Genomic DNA, 24414 nt, shown 5'->3' on the forward strand with positions numbered 1-24414 from the left:
ATGGCAATACATTTTCAGTCTGTCCCTTTAAAATCCATCCATGCGTCCGTTTCATTCACTTTCATGTCCTGATCAATGGTAACATACCAGACAAAGTTGATTTTATGTTAACTTTGCACTAAAGACTTTATATTCTGATCAGTTTTTAGATGGATTAATCTATTCCTCAAAAAAAAAAAGAACATTTTTGAAGGGATTGGATAGCTTGGAGGATTTTTCACTTCTATGATCCTAGGTCACATTTGAATCACTTTGGGAATGACCAAAATCCATTACCAGAGTGTGTCCAAATAGAACCTTTTATATGAACCATGGATAAGGTTAGGTCTGAATTACAACAAAGGACTTAACTCTATACTCTGCTGTGACTTACAGCCAATACTTATTAATTAAACTAAAATGTATTAAAAAATAAAAGAGATGGTATTGGTTAAAAGATCAGTATATATACAGACATGAGCACAGTTCTGAGATCAGTTTCATAGTACAGATGGTGATATTTGCAGTTGCTAAGAGTTCTTTCAGAAATAGTCCATAGGTTATAGTCCAATGTTCATATTCAGGGTGATCCAGATGGGACTGGAGATCTCAGTCTTACAACTCAAGCTTCCCCTGCATAAAGCTCAAGCTGATCTGAGATGAAAGGATCAGGGCCCAAGAGTTTTTATACAGATTTTATACAGATTTCTGGCAGCCTCCTGATGATACAGTCCTGGATGAACAGTAGGCTTTTGATGTAACCTTCTGTTTCCCAAACATCACCACTAATTAACTACTTCAGTAATTATCAGATGTTTGTACTGGTGACCTCTTTCACGTAGCAAGCCTCTGACTGCGAGTCCCCCTTATAAATTAAAACACTTTTTTATATATTGAACACCATTATAAATGCTGGAGGAAAAGTGGGATTCAGGGTGGAGGCTGACAGCTCATGACCCCCCCATGTAATAACCTCATGATCCCCTGAGGGGTCCCAATCCCCAGTTTGAGAACCCCTGAACTACATGGTTTATTATAAGGCAGGGATCAGCAATCTTTGGCACGCAGCCCATCAGGGAAATCTGCTGGTGGGCCGGGACAGTGTGTTTATCTGCAGCGTCTGCAGGTTAATAAGAACATAACGGCCGTACCGGGTCAGACCAAAGGTCCATCTAGCCCAGTATCTGTCTACCGACAGTGGCCAATACCAGGTGCCCCAGAGGGAGTGAATCCAACAGGCAATGATCAAGTGATCTCTCTCCTGCCATCCATCTCCATCCTCTGACGAACAGAGGCTAGGGACACCATTCTTTACCCATCCTGGCTAATAGCTATTTATGGACTTAACCACCATGAATTTATCCAGTCCCCTTTTAAACACTGTTATAGTCCTAGCCTTCACAACCTCCTCAGATAAGGAATTCCACAAGTTGACTGTGCGCTGCGTGAAGAAGAATTTCCTTTTATTTGTTTTAAACCTGCTGCCTATTAATTTCATTTGGTGACCCCTAGTTCTTGTATTATGGGAATAAGTAAATAACTTTTCCTTATCCACTTTCTCAACATCACTCATGATTTTATATACCTCCATCATATCCCCCCTTAGTCTCCTCTTTTCCAAGCTGAAGAGTCCTAGCCTCTTTAATCTTCCCTCGTATGGGACCCTCTCCAATCCCCTAATCATTTTAGTTGCCCTTTTCTGAACCTTTTCTAGTGCTAGAATATCTTTTTTGAGGTGAGGAGACCACATCTATACACAGTATTCGAGATGTGGGCGTACCATGGATTTATATAAAGGCAATAATATATTCTCAGTCTTATTATCTATCCCCTTTTTAATGATTCCTAACATCCTGTTTGCTTTTTTGATTACCTCTGCACACCGCGTGGACATCTTCAGAGAATTATCCACGATGACTGACTCCAAGATCTTTTTCCTGATTTGTTGTAGCTAAATTAGCCCCCATCATATTGTATGTATAGTTGGGGTTATTTTTTCCAATGTGCATTACTTTACTTTTATCCACATTAAATTTCATTTGCCATTTTGTTGCCCAATCACTTAGTTTTGTGAGATCTTTTTGAAGTTCTTCACAATCTGCTTTGGTCTTAACTATCTTGAGTAGTTTAGTATCATCTGCAAACTTTGCCACCTCACTGTTTACCCCTTTTTACAGATCATTTATGAATAAATTGAATAGGACTGACCCTTGGGGAACACCACTAGTTACCCCCTCTCCATTCTGAGAATTTACCATTAATTCCTACCCTTTGTTCCCTGTCCTTTAACCAGTTCTCAATCCATGAAAGGACCTTCCGTTTTATCCCATGACAGCTTAATTTATGTAAGAGCCTTTGGTGAGGGACCTCGTCAAAGGCTTTCTGGAAATCTAAGTACACTATGTCCACTGGATCCCCCTTGTCCACATGTTTGTTGACCCCTTCAGATAACTCTAATAGATTAGTAAGACACGATTTCCCTTTACAGAAACCATGTTGACTATTGCTCAAGAGTTTGTTTTTCTATGTGTCTGACAATTTTATTCTTAATTATTGTTTCAATTAATTTGCCCGGTACCGATGTTAGATTTACCGATCTGTAATTGCCGGGATCACCTCTAGAGCCCTTTTTAAATATTGGAGTTACATCTTTCAGAACTCTTGGGTGAATGCCATCAGGTCCCGGTGACTTGTTAATGTTGAGTTTATCAATTAATTCCAAAACCTCCTCTAGTGACACTTCAATCTGTGACAGTTCCTCAGATTTGTCACCTACAAAAGCCAGCTCAGGTTTGGGAATCTCCCTAACATCCTCAGCCATGAAGACTGAAGCAAAGAATCCATTTAGTTTCTCCGCAATGACTTTATCGTCTTTAAGCGCTCCTTTTGTATTTCAATCGTCAAGGGGCCCCACTGGTTGTTTAGCAGGCTTCCTGCTGCTGATGTACTTAAAAACATTTTGTTATTACCTTTGGAGTTTTTGGCTAGCAGTTCTTCAAACTCCTCTTTGGCTTTCTTTTTACACTCTTGCACTTAATTTGGCAGTGTTTATGCTCCTTTCTATTTGCCTCCTAGGATTTGACTTCCACTTTTTAAAGGAAGTCTTTTTATCTCTCACTGCTTCTTTTACATGGTTGTTAAGCCATGGTGGCTCTTTTTTAGTTCTTTTAAACTAAATTTGGGGGTATACATTGAAGTTGGGCCTCTATTATGGTGTCTTTAAAAAGCGCCCATGCAGCTTGCAGGGATTTCACTTTAGTCACTGTACCTTTTAACTTTTGTTTAACTAACCCCCTCATTTTTGTATAGTTCCCCCTTTTGAAATTAAATGCCACAGTGTTGGGCTGTTGAGATGTTCTTCCCACCACAGGGATGTTAAATGTTGTTATATTATGGTCACTATTTCCAAGTGGTCCTGCTATAGTTACCTCTTGGACCAGCTCCTGCGCTCCACTCAGGATTAAATCTAGAGTTGCCTCTCCCCTTGTGGGTTCCAGTACCAGCTGCTCCATGAAGCAGTCATTTAAAGCATCGAGAAATTTTATCTCTGCGTTTCATCCTGAAGTGAAATGTTCCCAGTCAATATGGGGATAATTGAAATCCCCCACTATTATTGGGTTCTTAATTTTGATAGCCTCTCTAATTTTCCTTAGCATTTCATCATCACTATTACTGTCCTGGTCAGGTGGTCGATAATAGATCCCTAATGTTATATTTTTATTAGAGCATGAAATGTCTATCCATTGAAATGATTTTTACTTCATTTGAATCTACATTTTCTTTCAAATATAGTCCCACTCCTCCCCCTGCATGACCTGTTCTGTCCTTCCGATATGTTTTGTACCCCAGAATGATTGTGTCCCATTGATTGCTCTCAGTCCACCAGGTTTCTGTGATGCCTATTACCGTATTGTCCCGAGTATAGGCCGCACTTTTTCCCCCTAATTTAAGTCTTTAAACTAGGGGTGCGGCCTATAAGCGGGATCTTGCAAAAAAAAATCAATAAAAATACTTTAAATCCCAGCCGCGGCGGGGAATCAGAGGGCTCTGGGCTTCCCGCCGCGGCGGGGAGCCCAGAGCCCTTTAAATCTCAGCTGCGGCGGGGAATCAGAGCCCTTTAAATCCCAGCCGCGGCCGGGAATCAGAGGGCTCCGGACTGCCCGCCGCGGCGGGGAGCCCAGAGCCCTTTAAATCCCAGCCGCGGCCAGGACTCAGAGAGCTCTGGGCTGTCCGCCGCGGCGGGGATCCCAGAGCCCTTTAAATCTCAGCCGCGGCGGGGAATCAGAGTCCCAGGTTTTCTGTGGCTCCACCCAAGTCACCTACATTCAGACCCATTCCAGGGTAGCAGAAACAAGTCCAAACAAAAGTCCAAATTAATAATTCTTCTGCCCTCTTGGGCTACCATTCTCTTCTCTACTTAAAAATCCTGTCTCAGGGCTCCCTCCCACAGGAGCCTACATTACTCCCGCTGTGAATTTCCCTCTGTAGAAAAGTCCTGCCTTCCCCCAGTCTCTCCCTAGATCTTGCCCCCATTTTTTCCAGGGCCCACCACGAGTACCAATCCTGTCCCTCTGGCCTTCCTTAGTCTGCCTACCCCAGGCCTTTCCCGGGGAGGGAACGCCTTACCTCCTCTCTCATGGGTCTTCCCTCCACAACTGAGCTCCCTCAGTTAACTTATTAGGCCTTGCTCTGCCTCTTCTGGCCAGGAGGCAGTTAATTAATCAGCCACCCTACAGATGCAGAGCATGACTAACTGGAGTGTTTGTCCCTTATCTTGCAGGTGATGGGGTTTTTAAACTATAATTTGAAAATATGAATTTTTTGGTGAGTTTGCACACAGCCTAAGATTTTAGTGAGAAAAATAGGCCTTTACAAATTGCATGTGTATATTTTCTTTAAGTTAAAAAAAGTTAAAAATTTAATTTTTTTAAAATAGCACCAAACTTTAAGGGTGCGGCTTATAATCAGGAGCGGCCTATACTCGGAACAATACGGGTATATCAATATCCTCCTTTATCACAAGGCACTCTAGTTCACCCATCTTATTATTTAGACTTCTAGCATTTGTGTACAAGCACTTTAAAAACTTGTCCCTGTTTATTTGTCTTCCCTTTTCTAATGTGCCAGATTCTTTTTTAGGTGACTGTTTATCATCTGATCTGGCCCTTACATTATTCTCTTCCATCCTCTGCTCCTGACTATAACCTGGAGATTCTCTATCATCAGACTCTCCCCTAAGAGAAGTCTGTGTCCGATCCACACGCTCCTCTGCAGCAGTCGGCTTTCCCCCATCTCCTAGTTTAAAAATTGCTCTACATCCTTTTTAATGTTTAGTGCCAGCAGTCTGGTTCCACTTTGTTTTAGGTGGAGCCTATCTCTCCTGTATAGGCTCCCCCCATCCCAAAAGTTTCCCCAGTTCCTAATGAACGTAAACCCCTCCTCTCTACACCATCGTCTCATCCACACATTGAGACTCTGAAGCTCTGCCTGCCTACCTGGCCCTGCGCGTGGAACTGGGAGCATTTCTGAGAATGCCACCATAGAGGTCCTGGATTTCAGTCTCTTCCCTAGCAGCCTAAATTTGGCTTCCAGGACCTCTCTCCTACCCTTCCCTATGTCATTAGTACGTACATGTACCACGACCACCGGCTCCTCCCCAGCACTACACATAAGTCTGTCTAGATGCCTCGAGAGATCCGCAACCTTCGCACCACGCAGGCAAGTCACCGTACGGTTCACCCGGTCATCACAAACCCAGCTATCTACGTTTCTAATAATCGAATCTCCTCCCATTACTAACACCTGCCTTTTCCTAGAAACTGGAGTTACCCCGGGGAGGTAACCTCAGTGTGAGAGGCAACCCCAGCACCATCCAGAAGGAGGGTCCCAACTATGGGAAGGTTTCCCTCTGCTCCCATTGACTGCTCTGCTTCCCTGGGCCTTTCTTCCTCCTCAACAGCACAGGGGCTGTCTGACCGATTCAGCGGATTGCAGCTCCCACTGGCCATGGGTCACCATTCTAGGCCAATGGGGGCTGCGGGATGCGGTGGCCAGCACATCCCTCTGCCCATGCCACTTCCTGCAGCCCCCATTGGCCTGGAACGGTGAACCACGGCCAGTGGAAGCTGCGATCGGCCAAACTTGTGAATGCTGCAAACCGTCCCGGCCCACCAGCAGATTTCCCTGACGGGCCGTGTGCCAAAGGTTGCCGATCCCTGATATAAGGTAAGGTAATTTATCCATTAAGCAGTTTATTATAAACTTTAAAAAGACATATACACAATGACATTATTTCACCCAAGATTCATCTAATGTTAATATTCCCTTGTGATCTCTGAATCAATAGCTATAGTAATAGACAGGAACTGTCCATTTATATCTTGTTAGATGTTAGCCATGTAAACAAACACATACAATTAGTATCACCTCTAATTCTCTAACAATACAGGTTTGCATTTCAAAGTTCTAGCCTATCTAATATGGAATGGTCCTAATTGCCATTTACATACTTTTCTAACATGTCTCTAAAAGGTTGACTCTGGGTCATGTAGCCTGTGAGCTGATTAACCCTTTCTGGACATGTCTCACCTGCCCAAACTAGAAGTCCAAAACAGAATCTCTCTGAATTTCAGGAAAGCTCAGATTCAGATCTGAATCCAGATTCAAACTCCATGAGTCAGTCCTATACTTATCATGACTATGTGATGGCTGATTAGCTGTACAATGAGTTGGTAGTCTGGCAGTTCCTAGAAGGCAGGAGTCTATTTCACAAAGGGTACATCTAAATTGGAATAAAAGATCTGTGGCATGGCCATGGCTGGCGTGGGTCAGCTGACTTGGGTTCGCAGGGGTCGGGCTGCAGAACTAAATATTTTTGTGGAGAGATTTAGGCTTGAGTTGGTGCTCAGGCTCTGGCACCCTCCTCTGTCCCCTTCCCCAGCAGAATCCCAGAGCCCGGGCTCCAGTCGGAGCCTCAATGTCTACACAATTAAACAGCCCCATAACCTGATCCCCTGAGCCTGAGTAAACTGGCATGGACAAGCCATGGATGTTTAGTTGCAGTGTAGACATACCCAGAGTGCTCCACTTCAGTAGATGCTGTCTCCCTTTTGTTGGCAGTCTAAACAGAGAGGTCCATTTACTGAATGGGAATGGAGACTAGATTTTTTTCTTTTACCACAACAGATAACCCAAGAGGTAGAAGCATTGGTGAAAAAAGGTGGGGAAACTTGCACTGCTGCTGTCCATATATATGTTGTAGCTAACCAAATAACATTAGTCTTCAGTGTTGTCATTCTTATGCAGTTTAACAAGCTGTAAATTAAAAAAAAAAAGAAGCTTGTACCATATAGCATAACAAAGTTTTCTATAGCTGAGAGCAATAGGGTTGTGGGGAGAATATTCACAGTCCATGATAATTCCTCAAGGACTCTTGTGTTTCAAGGTTCCAGGATTTTGTTTTCAAACAACTCATCTCATCTCTAAATGAATTATAATCAATTTCAAGTCATTGTACCTCTCTTCACATCAATAAGGCTCCCATTTCATGATGGTACAAAGGATTATACTCAGTGCTAATCACTAACTGTACATTTGACTATACATCCATTTCCTGATGTGATCAAAGTGCCACAACATGTGAAATATAGCAATCAAATGTAGTACTTCAGAATGTAAGTAAAACTGTAAAGCATGAAAAGGCATTGCTACAATGCTTAGTATATATATTGCTCAATGTTACTTAACATGTCACCATTCTTTTCCTGTCTTGCAAAAGGTAATGTTCATCTAGTATGGATGACCTTCTGCAACAACCTACACTTCAGGTCCTTTTTCAAATGCCCAGCTCAGGCAGTGTGGAAACACAGAAAGGGAAATGTATTTTGTGGTCTCAACACCAAATAAAATAGAAGAATTAGGTTCCTTAATGTGGACCCCAATGAGCCATCACAACCCTTGATGAAAGCACGTGGCAACTCTTGAAATAGCCAACTGTTATATTCAACAAGAGTACTAGAGGAGAGAGATTTGAATCACTGGTGGCCAACATCAGTTGGTTAGGTCAAAGAATGACCAGTACAAAGAAGAGAATTGATCGATTTCAGATAGAGAGTGGGGATAAAAACAAAGAAACAAGAAAAATGTAAGACACTTAAAATCTCTACTGAATCTTCAGTTTTGAAAAGGGACCCCCTAGAAAACCAAGTGCATGACAGAAATGAGTGCAGTAGGATACTGGTGAGACAGAAAGTGCACAATCCCATAACTTTAGCAGAAGCTATTTGTGCTGAGGTTTGACAAGAAGATATAATAAATACTGGGAAACATGACTGGAACCTTCTCAGAGAGAGAAATCCTAGTCGGCAAAATAGTTTTGATTACTGCTCTGTATCTCTCAGATTATGCAGTGTAAATGTAGCATAACTGTGATTTAAGCAGTGACTGGGTCTTCTGCTGCCCCTCTGCACAGGCTGAATTGCACCCTGCATCGGTGTGCTGAAAATACGTTGTTTACAATGTAGTTGGCCTGGGGTCCTTCCAGTGAGAGTGATTTTTACACTGGCTAAACCTCATTAATTTCAATGAAGTTATAACTGATTTTACACCCCAAGTGAGAAGAGACTCTGGGGTAGATGGGGAATTAGCTCAAATGGTAGAGCGCTCGCTTAGCACGTGAGAGGTAGCGGGGTCATTGCCCGCATTCTCCAAGCTGCTGCTCTTTCCCTCCCATCTCTCCCTTTTCAGGGGGGAGGGATAGCTCAGTGGTTTGAGCATTAGCCTGCTAAATACAAGGTTGTGAGTTCCATCCTTAAGGGCACAATTTAGGGCAAAAATCTGTCTAGGGATTGGTCCTACTTTGAGCAGGGGGTTGGACTAGATAAGCTCCTGAGGTCCCTTCCAACCCTGATATGATTCAGACCCCCTATATCCAGATAATGAAAGCATAGTACCTAATAGTGCCCCTATGTTTGGAGTTCACATCAGCAATGATGTACTGATATTCCACACAGACTTTAACTTGGCATCTCTAATGAATTCTTTATTTGGGTTAGGATTTTGAGTTTGCATAAATGAGAGCTTAATTCAAATGTGTTTTGCTTCTGGGTATTTTTGCCTTGCGAACACTTTTGCTGTTTAGTTGTAGCTTCTTCCTTTCCTGCTTCGATCTTACCCCTCTGGTGTCTGAATGGATAGCTGTGCACACTAATTCTCTTTTAACCAACAGGTAAGAAAATACATATAGCTAAATTCCACATGCAATTATAAAATATGGGTTCAAACTGCAATCTTGGTTAGAGTAATGTAAAAAGTGTCATATTTAAAGCAAAATACGCAACATTTGCATAAAAAACAACAAAAAATTGCTTTATATATTTTGACATAAACAAACAGTGGCTTTCAATAGTGTGTGTGGGGGGGGGAACTGGTGGAGTTTATATCTTCAAAGGGAAGTTAAAATTAATAAATTTCTGTTTCCCTGCCTGAAAAAGTCTGTGTGCTGGTTACTATATATGTTAAACAAAATCCTTACAAATTGTTGGAAGGGTATCTGTGCTGAAATCTGATCTTAACAAAAACTGAACTCTCCAAAGCAGTCATGAGCACTTGCTGTTGGAGGATCTTATTCTTTCACCCTTTCTTACCTTGAATAGTTCCTTTCTGTGCAAATAATGTTGTCAAAATCAATGCGAATGCTTGTGGAGTTAAAGTACTACTGAATATGAGTAAGAGTCATAGGATCAGGTTCAGAAGTAGTAATCTGAAGATGACTGTTTTTCTGTGCAGGTGGGCAAGAAGCATTTAGAAAGGTTTTGTTTTGTTTTTTTTGTTTAAAAGAAATAATAGATTAAAATCCAATGGAACTCTATTTTTTTTAAAGAAGCTTGGTCATTAATTTATATATTGCTTTCACTGTTTGGCATTAAAACAATTTTGGCAACTTTTCCCAAACCATTGCGTAGTATATGTCACTGTTTCCTCCTACATTTAGAACAGGAAATACCAGGCAATTCTTTAGCATCATTTGACAAATGTTGACTTTTTAATGGCAACTACTGTACTTAAATCTGAACCTATATAGATTATTTATGGGTGTGTGCATGTGTGGTGCCCTTGATAGGAGCTGGAAGGAAATCTGTCATATTCAATCCAAAATTACACAAGCCTCTTTTAATACATGTTCTCTTATATAAGTTATTTCTGGTTTTGCTATACACTGCTGCCCTCAACCTTATACCTTGCATATCTGTGCAGTTAAAATCAAAGGGCTCAGTTCTGCTCTTGATTACGCTACTATACATGAGTAAGTAACTCCATCAAAGACGTTAGGGTTACATCATGTAAAACTGGTATAATCGAGATTAGAGATTAGTCTCTAAACTGGACACCCCTTGTCATAAACAGATAGTAAAGGGTTAACAAGCTCAGTAACCTGACGGACACCTGACCAAAGGACCAATCAGGGGACAAGATAATTTCAAATCTCTGTGGAGGGAAGTCTTTGTCTGTGTCCTTTGTTTGGGTTGCCGTTCTCTTTTTGGATCTAAGAGAGGCCAGACATATCTTCAAGCTCTCCAAGTTTTCCTGAAGTATTTTCTTCTTTTCAGTATAGTGAGTATTAGAAAGGCGGTTTAGTCTTATAATTAATTTCTGCATTTGCAATTGTGTGTTTGCTGAAGAAATATCTTTATTTCTGTTTGCTGTTACTTTGATTATTCTGAGAAAGGAGGGGGGGAAGCCTCTCAGGTTTATAGCTAGACCCTGTATATTTTCCATCTTGGTGTTATAGAGATAGTGTACTTTCTTTCTTTCTTTTAATAAAATCCTTTTCTTTTTAGAACTTGATTGATTTCTTCCCTTGTTTGGATTTTCAGGGGAAGGGGAGGGGGGAAAAGTGAATCCCTCTTTGTCTGATTCAATAAGTTTGAATCAAGGTATCTCTCCTAAGGACTAGGAGAGGGGAGGGGGGAAGGAGGTAGGGGGAAATAGGTTATTTCCCTTTGTGTTGAGATTCAAGGAGTTTGGATCTGTGTTCCCCAGGGAAAGTTTGGGGGAACAGGGAGTGTGCCAGACACTAACAAACTGGCTGGTGGCAGCGTACCAGATCTAAATTAGGATTTTAGTTTAGAGGAGTCCATGCAGGTCCCCATCTTGTGGACGCTAAAGTTCAAAGTGGGGAACAAACCTATGACATGGTAGGCAGCGGCTGGGATGTATTAAGAACCAGGAGCCATTGAGAGCTATTCTCTCCCTCTAGAGCAGGGAAGCAGCCTGAGAAAGGAGAGGGGGGAGGGGAGGTAGAGGTATTCAGTTTCTAACAAGGTATTGTTAGAAGGAGATTTCCAGCTGGGCTACGTTGGAAGGTACTTAGCAAATTGCTAGAAACAGGACAAACCAGTTTTTTTTGGTCTTTGCTCAGACAGCAAACAGCTAACACCATTTGCAAATGAAAAGTTTTGTTTTCTTTTTATTCAGTCGGGAGTAGAAAGGGGTAGGAACTTGTAATCCAAGCAACTGAACCAAGCAACACAGGTAGTTCACTGACTGCAGAGGGGTGTGGCCAGCACCAGAAGGCACACAAACATGAGTAACAGTGAAACAGTTGACAAACTCGACCTGGCCAGGCTGGAGGCTGCAGAAAAAGACAAAGAACATCAGAGACGAATGGAACTATTTAATGCAGAAATGGCCAGGGAAGAAGCTGCGCACAAGAGAGAAATGGAGAAACAACAAGCCAGAGAGGCTGACCACAGGAGACAAATGGAGTTAAAAGAAAAAGAACTAGAAATCCAGAAGCAGGCTCTGGAATTAGAAAAGGCTAAGCAGAATGTTCCTGCCATCCCCAACAACCCTTCTCCAGGCACTGTTCCCCACCCCAGGACATTTCCCACCTACAGGGCAGGTGATGACACTGAGGCCTTCTTGGAAAATTTTGAAAGAACCTGCCATGGGTACAGCATCCCTGAAGACCAGTACATGATAGAGCTGAGGCCACAGCTCAGTGGACCCTTAGCAGAAGTGGCAGCTGAAATGCCTAAGGAAAACATGAACAATTATAAACTGTTTCAAACAAAGGACACAGACAAAGACTTCCCTCCACAGAGATTTGAAATTATCTTGTCCCCTGATTGGTCCTTTGGTCAGGTGTCCATCAGGTTACTGAGCTTGTTAACACTTTACTATCTGTTTATGACACCTCTAGAGAACATCTGCCCTCTAAAAGGTCTGTTTCCTGGGAATGGTTTTGGACACCTGGCATTCTGTAGTGCTTTTAGTATGAAACAATCTGCTGCATGGCTCCATTGAGGACTCTTGAATGTATTAGTGTCAAAACTGCTCTGGCAAATAACAGACAAGTGGCCAAAAGAGGTGTGCTGAGTGCATTTGTGACTTACATGGCACAATATGCAATACAGATATTGCTATTCAGTTGAATCAACATGCTTCCAGTTTTGTGAAAAGATTGCAGAAGGATGAACATATCTGCAATGAGCTGACAAATATTTCCAAATCCCAGTTGTTTCTGACTCTGTGGCAAATTTATTTTATTTTTCTCAAAATAATATGGATGCATATAAACACCAAGAGAAGAAGACAAGAGGCACATTTGCTTAATGGAACATGAGATAAATCTATTAATTTGGGACGCTGAATTTGGATATATATTTTACACTATAAATTCTTGTCATATATTATCATTGCTGTGTTTTGAATCTCTAAACAACAGGATGTTAGCAGTTTATTCAAGCTACAATTTTCTCATATCCCTTTCCAACAATAATCACAAATCTTTCAACTGAAACTTAGACTTATTGTACTTGTTTTTAAATTAGCTCAAATTGCATCTGAAAAGTAAGAAGATAAAAATGCCATTTTCTTAGTTAGCAGATATGACCTCTGTGTGCATTTGGAGTCATGTCTGCCAACGTTAGTGACAAAAATAGGTTTTTACCACTTTTAATGCACTCGTTTCCATGTTGGCTTTGAAGTGCTATCAGAGATAAAGCTGTATTCTATTCTGGGTTGCACATGTCAGTATTATGGTTAAGAACTAGAAGAGGGAAAATCAATCAGACTATTACTGCAGATTGCTCAAAATATCTTTAACACAGTGTTTTTGATGGGAACTTATTCACACTTTTTCACAAGTAGCTTTTGATACTCACAGGTTTTGGTATGTAGCAGTTATAGCCCATTTCCATAACATAGTTGCATCAATATCGTGATTTATATTTTGTATTAGGTTTGGAACCATGTGGGGTGGATCACCGGCTCAGGGAAAAAAACAATAATAAAACTTTCTCCTAGTGGATTTTCTCCCTGCTACGTTTTATTCCAGAGGCTTAATACACGTTGATTATAATGAAGCAAAATATTTTTACATACAACAGGAAATAGGCAGAACCCAAGGGTCATTATGGGCAACTTTGCTTTAACAAAGTTTCCTTCTTTCTTCCTGAGTGCCTGGCTGGACTTTCAGTTCCCAGCCCTACTTCAGTACTCTGCCCTGTACAGCTGTGGGAGTTAATTCTCTTCCTGCTAATATTCTGATAAGGCTTCTGCACTCTCTCTTCTTAGCATATTTCAGCATATCATAGCCACAGAATGATTTCTGTCCTAAATTTCCATAATGATATTTTAGATTTCCCCTGCATTAATGCAGTATATAAAAGCCTTTTGCTTTTTCTTATTTGCAGGAATCATTGCCTCTGGGGCTAGTTAAAAAATGATGTCCAGATGCTAATTGAGCTCTGCTTTCAAAAATAAATTGCCGTGTGCCTCATCTTTGGAAATCAGACCCTGATGATTTTGGTGACAACCTCCATAGCTATTCCTAGGACTAAAGTAAAAATGTAGTTCCTGAGTTTAGTTAAATGACATTTCAGTTGACCTGCTTGTTAGTTTGCTGGATGGTTTAATTTTCTTAAGTCTCTCTCTACCTGTATTGAGTGGTGCAACCTTAAGAGAATTTTAAAACATGTAATTCCTCTTTGTGGATGTTGATTGCATGCAATCCCAGTCCAACAGCTGCTTGCTTCTATGTCTATGAAATTCTGTAGAGACTAATGTAATGTAGTGTTCCCATCAAAGTCACTATGTGTTTTCTCACCAACTTCAGAGAGGACAGGATCAGGTGCAATATCACATAACAATGATTATTTTCTCATTTACTATACTTGAGTAAAATACATCCTTATTCTGTTATGTCAGCATTTAATCCAATTAAAGTATTAATATAGGTGTGCATTTGGGTGTGAGCATGTGAATTTCTATCTCAAAGGAGCTGCTGGGGGGTGCCTTTTGAAAGTCAGGACACTTATTTAGGAACAGAATGTAGATTTCAGAACCTATATTTAGGCATTCCTTTATTAAACTCTTGACTGAATAGTAGGGCCATCAAGTGATTAAAAAAATTCATCATAATTAACAAAATTAATCGCAATTAGTTGCACTGTTAAACTATAATAGAATACCATTTATTTAAATATTTTTGGATGTTTTCTACATTTTCAAATATATTGATTTCATTACAACACAAAATATAAAGTTTACAGGTCTCACTGTATATTTACTTTTATTACAAATATTTGCACTGTAAAAAGAAAAGAGATCATATTTTTCAATTCACCTGATACAAGTACTGTAATGCAAACTCTTTATCATGAAATTTGAACTTGCTTTTGTACATAATTTTACATTTATAAGTGCATTCAAAAATAAAAGAAAGTAAAACTTTGGAATGTAAAACTAAAAGTCCACTTAGTCCTATATCTTGTTCAGCCAATTGATCAAACAAGTTTGTTTACATTTGCAGGAAATAATGCTGCCCGCTTCTTGTTTATAATGTCACCTGAAAGTGAGAACAGGTATTCACAGGGCACTGTTATAGCTCATGTCGCAAGATATTTATATGACAGATGTGCTCAAGATTCATATGTTCCTTCATGTTTCATCTACCATTCCAGAGGATATGCGTCCATGCTAACAGTGGGTTCTGCTAGATAATGATCCAAACCAGTGCAGATGATGCATGTTCATTTTCATCATCGGAATCAGATGCCACCAGCAGAAGGTTGATTTTCTTTTTTGGTGGTTGTGTTCTGTAGTTTCCAAGTTGGAGTGCTCCTCTTGTAAGACTTCTGAAAGCATGCGCCACGCCTCATCAGATTTTGGAAGGTACTTCAGATTCTTAAACCTTGGGTCGAGGGCTTTAGAAATCTCACATTGGTACCTTCTTTGTGTTTTGTCAAATCTTCAGTTAGTGTTTTTAAAATGAACGACATGTGCTGGGTCATTACGTGACGTGTCTATAACATGAAATATATGGCAGAATGCAGGTAAAACCACAGAGCAGGAGGCATACAATTCTCCCTGAAAGAGTTCAGTCACGAATTTAATTAACACATTATTTTTTTTAATGAGAATCATCAACATGCAAGTGTGTCCTCTGGAATGGTGGCTGCAGGGCTGCCCGGGGAGGGGGGGGAGCAAGTGGGCAATTTGCCCCAAGCCCCGGGCCCTGCAGGGGCCTCCACAAGAATATAGTATTCTATAGTATTGCAATTTTTTTTTATGGAAGGGGCCCCCGAAATTGCTTTGCCCCAGGCCCCCATAATCCTCTGGGTGGCCCTGCGTGGCTGAAGCATGAAGGGGCATATGAATGTTTAGCATATCTGGCACATAAATACCTTGCAATGCTGGCTACAAAAGTGCCATGTGAACACCTTTTCTCACTTTCAGATGACATTGTAAATAAGAAACAGGCAACATTATCTTCCATAAATGTAAACAAACTTATCTAAGTGATTGGCTGAACAAGAAGTAGGAGTGAGTGGACTTGTATGCTCTAAAGTTTTACATTGTTTTGTTTTTGAGGGCAGTTATGTAACAAAACAAAATCTACATTTGTAAGTTGCATTTTCACAATAAAGAGATTGCACTACAGTACTTGTAATAGGTGAATTGAAAAATACTATATTTTATCATTCTTACAGTGCAAATATTTGTAATAACATATAAAGTGAGCACTGTACAATTTGTATTCTGTGTTGTAATTGAAATCAATATATTTGAAAATGGAGAAAAACATCCAAAATGTTTAATAAATTTCAATTGGTTTTCTATTGTTTGACCGAGATTAATCATGATTAATTTTTTGAGTTAATTGCGTGAGTTAACTGTGATTAATCGACAGCTCTGCTGAATAGCTAACCTATCAATGATGATGACAGTTTGTGAATGACACAAAATTGGTGGAACAGTAAATATATATATTTACTATATATATATATATATATATAATAATATTATGAGGCTAGAGCAGTAATACAGATCAATTTGTTGGAATGTTTTGTAAGTTGGGCCCATTAAAACAAAATATGTTTAAAGACAGCCAAATGTAAAGTTGTACATCTAGGAGCAAGGAACGTAGGCCATGCATATAGCATAGGAGACTGTATCCTAGAAAGCAGTGAGTCTGGAAAGTATTTAGGGATCAAAGTGGCCAAGCAGCTCAACTTGAGTGGTGAGTGAGGTGCAGCGGCATAAAATGCATAATGGATATGTTTATGTATGCCTTTCTAGAAGATGTATTTTAGCCAAACACAAGTTCAGGAAGTCAGACCAGATCATGTCTAATAGTCCATTCTGGCCTCAAAATTTATGAATCTATGAATCTCTCCATCCAATTATTCAAATACTTAAACATATAAGTACATTTACTTGCATAATTGTTTACAGTTTCAAGCCCATAGTTTGTAAAGCACTTGGGAATCCAGCATGATAGGCAGTATATACAGGTAAGTAGTTGTTACTATTTTTATTGCTGTCAATCACTGATGTAGGGAGATGGTTCTAAGATGAAGAACAGAAATTGTTGTATATGTCTTAAGTAGGAGGATTCAGAGAGTAGTAGTCATCCACGAAAGCTCATGCTCCAATACGTCTGTTAGTCTATAAGGTGTGCCACAGGACTCTTTGCTGCTTTTACAGAGAGTAGTAAGAATATCAAAATATGAATATAAAATCTATGTAGAAAATGGAGTTGAATGCTACACGTGTATATTAAGAAATTGTCATTCCCATTGTTAGCATTTACAAGCGAATTAGTACAAATTTCATACACAAAATGTTAGCTATACATATTATCTTCATACAGCAGATGAAGAAAAGGGACTGACAGTCAGAAAAACACTTTAATAAATAAGATGCAGTGGGTATATATTTTCTATTACTAACATACTTTTGGGGCCAGATCTGCTGAGGTAAATCTGCACAGCTCCATTAACTTCATTAGAGCTATGCTGATTTATATCATTTGAGGAGCTGGTCCTTATCATTTTGTTATTTAATAATTTTAATTGTCAACACTACTCCCATTTTGGACTAAACTCTCTGCCTATTTTTCCTCTAACAATTAGTTTGTTACCCCCTATTGGCTATTTTAAATTAACTTCCTCTTCTCTATCTGCCTTTTCCACCTCCTTTGAGTGGTATTGAATTAAAAGGCAGTTTTGCACATGAGCCTCACCAGCACAGAATTACAACTCTTTCATACAGTGCACCTCCCTGTGTGAGAGAAAGTTGGACTTTAGTGACTTATAACAATAGTTAAAAAGATCTTTTAAATGTTGGCTTACCTTCTTGTGCAGACTACATATTTCAGTTAAGAAATAATGCTTACTGAGACACGAGGGTGTGACATATAACCATATAAAAAGGGCTGTTTTCCCTCCCTTCTGTGCTTAACACAGAAGCCTGTGTGACCGATCTGATGTGATTCAAAATGGTTTCTGTCTGCACAAAAATTCTCAAATATAAAAAAGACTTGCTGACCCCTCTGACTCTAAGGTATTCCTACAGTGTGTCTCTATCTTTGATCTGAAAGCTCCAAAGTATTACTTGTCTGACAAAGAAGAATTTGTTGTTCTAGGCTAATCTGTCTAGTTCTCTGAGTGTAAGGTAATGCACCATGAAGTCAAAGGGAGTTTTGCCGCTGACTTTAGCAGGAGAAAGATTGGACCCTAGGTGTCTAAGGCCTGGTCTACACTATGATTTTAGGTCAAATTTAGCAGTGTTACCTCGATTTAAGCCTGGACCCATCCACACAACGAAGCCCTTTTCCCCCGACTTAAAGGGCTCTTAAAATCGATTTCTTTACTCCACTTCTGATGAGGGGATTAGCACTTAAATTGGCTTTGCTGGGTCGAATTTGGGGTAGTGTGGACGCAATTCAACAGTATTGGCCTCCGGGAGCTATCCCAGAGTACTCCATTGTGACCGTTCTGGACAGCGCTCTCAACTCAGATGCACTGGCCAGGTAGACAGGAAAAGGCCCGCAAACTTTTGAATCTCATTTCCTGTTTGGCCAGCGTTGCAAGGTGCAGGTGAGTGCAGATCTCATCAGCACAGGTAACCATGATGGAGTCCCAGAATCGCAAAAGAGCTCCAGCATGGACCGAACGGGAGGTACGGGATCTGCTCACATATGGGGAGATGAATCCATGCTAGATGAATTCCGTTCCAGTAAACGAAATGCCAAAACATTAGAAAAAGTCACAAAGGGCATGAAGGACAGAGGCCATAACAGGGATGCACAGCAGTGCCGCATGAAAATTAACGAGCTAAGGCAAGCCTACCACAAAACCAGAGAGGCAAACGGAAGGTCTGGGGCAGAGCCACAGACATGCCACTTCTACGCTGAGCTGCATGCCATGCTAGGGGGTGCAGCCACCACTACCGCAACCCTGGGCTTTGACTCCATCAATAGGGAATCACACAACAAGGAAACGGGAAGCTCACAACAAGGAAGCGGAGAAACCGGTTTCCCCAACAGCCAAAATGTTTCTCACTCTGGACCTGGAGCCAGTACCCCCTGAACCCACCCAAGGCATGCTCACGGACCGTGTATGCAGAGAAGGGACTTCTGGTGAGTGTACTCTTGTAAATATTACACGTGGTTTAAAGGCAAGTGTGTTTAATGATTAATCTGCCCTGGCATTCATGGCCAGTACAGCTACTGCAAAAGGCAAGGAACTGCTGCTGTGTAGCAATGCAGTCCCACGTCTGCCATTTGCCCAGGCACCCCTCACCGAGGTCAGTTAAAAGAGCACCCAGAAATATGACGATGATGGCTACCAATCGTAATGCACCATCTGCTGCCAAAAGGCAATGAGCTGCTCCTGTGTAGCAATGCAGTCCCACGTCTGCCAGCACCAGGAGACTTATGGTGACGGTCAGCTGTGTGGGTTCCGTGCTATGGCATCTGCACAGGTAACCCAGGAAAAAAGGCGTGAAATGATTGTCTGCCATTGCTTTCACGGAGGGAGGGAGAGGGGAGCCTGACGACATTTACCCAGAAGCACCCGCGACACTGTTTTTGCCCCATCAGGCATTGGGATCTGAACCCAGAATCCCAATGGGCAGCAGAGACTGCGAGAATGGTGGGATAGCTACCCACAGTGCAACGCTCTGGAAGTCAATGCTAGCCTCGGTACTGTGGATGCAGTCCGCCAACTTAATGCACTTAGAGCATTTTTTGTGGGGGGACACACAATCGACTGTATAAAAACGATTTCTGAAAAAACGACTTCTATAAATTCAACCTAATTTCGTAGTGTAGACATACCCTTAGCTACTCTGGCTCAGACCACTTCTGATACAGTAGGTAACCAAACATTCCCTTTTCAGGGTGCTCATAAATCCACAGGCAGTGTGGACATTTTTCAACTCAGAAGCTTGATGCTGCCGGTGCCTGAGTGCAGAGGAAAGATGTGCAGATTGGTAAATTGCTAGTGTTACAACTGTGAAAATTGGTTCTTGTGTGTTGTGGAGATGTGTGCCCAATTACCATTAATGTTAGTAATCCTCTCCACCTGCACTGAACTGAATGAACTGGTGAGTAGGTGGGGAGAATGCATGCCTGACTGAGAGGTGGAGGCAGAAGGTAGGCAGGATACAATGGCTCCATGTAATGTTTAACCCACAATGTGCCTAGCTTCATTATTTTCAGTTATTTGTCTTGCCACTTTCAAGTACTGCTTTAGTCAAGTGTGTGTAAATCTGGCTAAGAAGAAAACAGAGAGCAGGGCCAGTTTTGAATGCCAGCTAGGCTTAAAAAACTTTTTCCAGTGTATCCCATCACAGTGTCTCTTACAACTGAGATGGCAGGAAGCTGAAGCCAGGCAAATTCAAGTTAGAAATAAAGCAATATTTTTAATGGTGCGGATGATTAACTACTGGAACTATCTACCCAGGGAAGTGGGGGATTCTCCATCTCTTTATGTCTTCAAATCAAGATTAGATGCTTTTCTGGAAGATATACTTTAGTCAAACACAAGTTCCTAGGCTCAGTACAGGGGTAACTGAGTGAAATCCTCTGGATTACAGGAGGTCAGAATAAATGCAGGCGGTCAGAATAAATTATATCCCTTACCTACCTACCATCATGAGATTATGTCCTTCAGTTTTTGGACATAATTCCCTGACAACTAGCCTGAAATTTGCTGAGCCCCTCCTGGAAGATGCTGCTGAATGCACTCATTGTGGCCCTAATATTTCAGGAGCAGCACACTGTAGAAGGCTCAGGATTGGGGTAAATGCCAAGACAATGTGGTGGACAGTGAGATCCTGAATATGGATAAAACTGGGTAACAAGCAGACGGCGATTTTCTGGTCACTACAGTAACTCCTCGCTTAGCATTGTAGTTATGTTTCTGAAAAATGCCACTTTAAGTGAAACAATGTTAAGTGAATCCAATTTCCCCATAAGAATTAATGTAAATAAAGGGGGTTAGTTCCAGGGACATTTTTTCACCAGACAAAAGGCTCTATATATAGATATGCACACGCACATACACAGTATCAGTTTTAAACAATTTAATACTGTACAGAGCAATGATGATTGTGAAGCTTGGTGGAGGTGGTGGAGTCAGAGGGTGGGATATTTCCCAGGGAATGCCATACTGCTAAATGATTAACTAGTACTCGGCTGAGCCCTCAAGTGTTAACACGTTGTTAATGTAGCCTCACACTCTACAAGGCAGCATGAATGGAGGGAGAGGAGACAGCATGAGACAGAGACATACACCGTGTGTGAGAGAGAGAAGTGTGCATTGCCCCTTTAAGCATACGGACCCCACCCTAAGTACATTGCCTTTTTAAGTAGATCAGCAAGTTCAGACAGCAGCTGCTGCCAGCAAGCTCCCTCCATCCTGAGCCCTGTAATGTCTCCCTTGCTCTGTGGATTGGGGTAGAGGAGTGGGGGGGATACCCTGACATTAACCCCCTTCTTCTCCTCCCCCCCCGCACAGCAAGCAGGAGTCTCTGGGAGCAGCTCCAAGGCAGAAGGCAGGAGCAACACATGACAGTGGGGGGAGGGACAGCTGAACTGCCGGCAATTGCTAGCCTGCTGGGCGGCTTCAGCACAGGGAACTTAAGGGAATGGGGAGCTGATAGGGGGGCTGCTGGTCCACCCTGGTTCCAAGCCCCAGCTAGCTCCAACGGGCTGCTCTTCCTACAAGCAGTGGACAAAGCAAGTGGCTGCCAAACACCGTTATAAGGGAGCACTGCACAACTTCAAACAAGCATGTTCTCTAACTGATCAGCAACGTAACAACGCTAACCAGCACGACTTTAAGTGAGGAGTTACTGTACTTCTTCTATTTGTGTTTTACTGCCTCAGTCACACCAGGACACACACAGACCACCCACTTTCCCTTCTAATCCACCCAGTGATCTACTTTTTTCCTTTGGGTGCGCTGGAAAATGAAGGCCTGTGTTTATCCATAAAATGGGTACAGCACAGAGCAGATTCGCCATTCTGTCCCAGAGACGTCATCAGCCCTGTCTCTGCAACCTACCCAGGGCTGAAGGATAGTTCAGTCTCCATAGTTTTAGGCTATCTGCTTAGATGGTCAACAAGGGTGATGGTTATGGTAGTGCTTTAGTGACGGATGCCTATCCACTAGGAACTGGACTGATACCAAAAACTCATTTCCCATAGGGTGCTTCCCAGTCTCCTAATATCATTTTCTGACATCGCTGATAATCTGCTGCTTTACCATTTATAATCTACTTGCTAATTGTAAATAGATTTTACTAAACAAATAATCTTTCAAGAAGGGTTAACGATTCAATCAGGCTCATAAACATTCAATGAAAAAAAGCTCCAGCCACATCTGAATAAAAACAAGTACATGATCTTGCATAGTACTTTGCTTGAATGTTGCTACTGCCAAAAGTATTGACCAATAAGCAATAAACTTGGACAATAAGCAGAAATGCAGTCTTTCAGGGAAAATGAAATCAAGCCATGGAGAGCCTTAAATACTTTTTTATGGGAAATCTCACACTCTGAAGATTTAACATTAGCTGTTACTATATAACTAATGACTAAGGAAACCTACATACGAATAGTGGAATTAAAAAGTCTCTGGAATCATAGCATTTTGCTGTAATGACAGCATTCAATCTTTTCAAAAAACTATGATAGCTATTTCCAGGAAATAGTACATTTTGTAACTCATCTTATCTATCTATTAAATGTTATTTTTTGTTATTTTAAACAGATGGGTTTTGAATGAACCAATGCAGCCAAGTTAATATGAAATTTGAATGTTTTTAGAAGCATAAATCAAGCGATATACAATGTCTAGATTTTTATTTGGAGCAAAGGGACAGACAAATATCAGCATGGGTGAAAGGTTTCTAATTTATTTTTAATTTTATTTTATGGAAACTATAGCATAGTAGAAATTAGAGGTTTCTTGATAATCTGGTATACGTTTACTCTGGATGAGCTGTGCACACTTACAGGGCAAGGTAACCAAAAGACAAAGCAGCTTTGAGATGTTTGGGTGACTTTACTATTAGGAGAATGTGTGAAATGGTTTTGCTCCATGTCCCTGGGAAAGGTTTCCTCTTAGATGTCACTCCTACAGTGGTAGGTCACCTGCTGTCTGTGAATGTTTGTAACAGCTCAGGGCCAGATTCTGTTGCATTTCCACTTATGAAACTGCCATTGAAGTCAATGGGTGGTGTGAGAGTAGAGTGGCTGTAGGTCCAATCCCTTACTTTCCAGAGGCGGACATTCCTGAAAATACTAGGTATATGGTGATTAATATGCATCTTTATCTGCCTAAAAAGGATACCCAAAATGTGGCCTGTAGAAAGTAATAAGCCCTTGTAAAACCATTGCTTAAGGACGATGAAGCAAAAGTGTCAGCAATATGACACTTGAGAGCCAAGTGATGGTGATCATAATTAGTTCTAACAGTGCCAGAGGTATCATCATCGTACAACTCAGGCATGACATGTCCAGCAATGCTAGGCTTATTCATCACATATATCATCTTCAGCAAAGATTGATATATCAGCCAGTAGAAAGTACTGTTTCTGTGTTCTGCTCAGAAACAATATAATCAGTTCACAGTACATTTAAAAAATGCCATTGAATAACTTCTTTGTATTGGATTTTTTTTCCCAGTTAGTCATTAGTGATCAGTAGTTACCACATTCTTGAGCACTAATTTTCATTTAGATTCATGCAGGCCCTTTCTTCTTGGAGAGTCCAAAGCATTTCAGACTGGGTGTGCAATGTTGGATCTTTCTGCCTGTCTGTCTATATATCTAAGCTAAACCTGTTTACCCAGCAGAGAAATGTTTCCTATTTTCTCCTTAAACATGGAATTTTCACCTCAAAATTGCATTGACCTAAGGTCCAAGATAATTAATCTCTCTCCTCTCTCCCCCATTACTGTGGTACCCATACACCTCACAGTTATTAAATTAATAGAAAAAAAACATAAAGAGTAGTCATTCCAATGACAGATTTCAGAATAAAATTGTCAGACACATAGAAAAACATAAACTCTTGAGCAATAGTCAACATGGTTTCTGTAAAGGGAAATCGTGTCTTACTAATCTATTAGAGTTCTTTGAAGGTGTCAACAAACATGTGGACAAGGGGGTTCCGGTGGACATAATGTACTTAGATTTCCAGAAAGCCTTTGACAAGGTAACTCACCAAAGGCTCTTACGTAAATTAAGCTGCCATGGGATAAAAGGGAAGGTCCTTTCATGGATTGAGAACTGGTTAAAGGACAGGGAACAAAGGGTAGGAATTAATGGTAAATTCTCAGAATGGAGAGGGGTAACTAGTGGTGTTCCCCAAGGGTCAGTCCTCGGACCAATCCTATTCAATTTATTCATAAATGATCTGGAGAAAGGGGTAAACAGTGAAGTGGCAAAGTTTGCAGATGATACTAAACTGCTCAAGATAGTTAAGACCAAAGCAGATTGTGAAGAACTTCAAAAAGATCTCACAAAACTAAGTGATTGGGCAACAAAATGGCAAATGAAATTTAATGTGGATAAATGTAAAGTAATGCACGTTGGAAAAAATAACCCCAACTGTACATACAACATGATGGGGGC

The sequence above is a fragment of the Mauremys mutica genome, chromosome 2 (assembly GCF_020497125.1).
Source record: "Mauremys mutica isolate MM-2020 ecotype Southern chromosome 2, ASM2049712v1, whole genome shotgun sequence".
Classification (NCBI taxonomy): domain Eukaryota; kingdom Metazoa; phylum Chordata; order Testudines; family Geoemydidae; genus Mauremys; species Mauremys mutica.